This window comes from Chinchilla lanigera, unplaced genomic scaffold, assembly GCF_000276665.1.
Source record: "Chinchilla lanigera isolate Chin_1 unplaced genomic scaffold, ChiLan1.0 scaffold00028, whole genome shotgun sequence".
Taxonomy (NCBI): Eukaryota; Metazoa; Chordata; class Mammalia; order Rodentia; family Chinchillidae; genus Chinchilla; species Chinchilla lanigera.
The window spans coordinates 102014-103367 of NW_004955429.1; the positions used below are offsets into that span (position 1 = coordinate 102014).

The following is a 1354-nucleotide window of genomic DNA, read 5'->3' on the forward strand; positions in this document are numbered from 1 at the left end:
TGGGCGTCAGAACTCCTGCACGGTATCCTTAATGTGTGTGCTTCCTGATCGCCTCCTAGGGTATTTTTGGCTGAGCCAACATTCTGGTGCATTTCCCGTGCATGTGTGATTGTACATGTGTTCTGAATTGTTTCCTCCTCGTTTACCACAGTAGAGAGAGCAGAACCAGTGAAAATTAGGTTTAGAAAAAGCACAGAGCTTGGCTTTCTTCATTAAGTCAGCCATGTACTGTGTTTCCCTGTGCAAGGAACATCTTTGATTCCTTTTTTTCTAAAATGAGGGATTTTAGTGAGGTGATTTATTCTACAAATTATATGGTAGTTGGGTTTTGGATTTCTCTGAATACTCATGTATTTCAATATATGTATATTTATTCACTTTGACTTTTTTCACTGGTCATGGGCCAGTTCTTATTTTGCCAAATTACAGATGGGTTATATCAATTTCAAGTTGGAGAGTTTCATTAACTGCACTACATTTAGCAACTGTATATAAGTCATTCCCAATGGTGAGATATAACATAAAAAAAACATTTATTTTGCTCATGAATCTGTTTGTGCCCTTTCGTTTAGCTGCTCCTGAACTCAGTGAGGTGTTCTGTCTAAGAAGGCTTCTGTCTTTATTCACAATCAACCCTCCCATGCATTCACAGGACAGTGAGTGCCCACACTGCTTCAAGAGTTTGTTGGCTGTTCTTTAGAGGGCTTTGGGTCTCATTCATGTCATTTTCACCCATCAGTCAACTAGGCCAGGCTTGTCTTCTCCATCTAGAGCTAATCATGGCAGTGAGTAGAAACTTGCAAAGCCTTTCAATGCCTGGGCTCGAATTAGCACATCATTGCCTTTGTGTAATATTAGTGGCCCGTGATGGTCAGAAGCAGGGCAAGACTCAAGAAATAGAGAAAGAGTGACCATCTCCTGGTGAGAAGAGGTGCAAACGGACATAACAAAAACTGCAGGAACTGGTAAATGAGCACCATTCCAGGCCATTTTATAGTCAATCGACCACCTTATGTGTTCTAAATAATACTTTCTTCAGAATAAATACATTTGCTGAAATATCTTCTCCCAAATTTAGTCATATTTCAATTCTTTCATGGTTTGTTTTCATGACAAAAATTATTTTTTCTTATTGAAGTCATCATGTCTTTATTTTGTGGTTGAAGACTGTCATGTCTTTCCTATACTGCAGACACAAAAATGTTACAAAAATCTTCTTACAAACCTCTTCTACTGTCTTTCTTTGTACTTAGAGCCAATTCAGTACATTTTAATACTATCTAAAAAATGATCCAAATGTTCCCAGAAACAACTCTCCTCACCTCTGTACTGTCATCAACTGTAGGATTTATTC

General features: G+C 38.3%; 1 pseudogene; it reads left to right on the forward strand.

Annotated features, from left to right (window-relative positions):
• The window catches only part of LOC102006803, a 351399-nt pseudogene that overhangs the window by 7559 nt on the left and 342486 nt on the right, over positions 1-1354 (forward strand).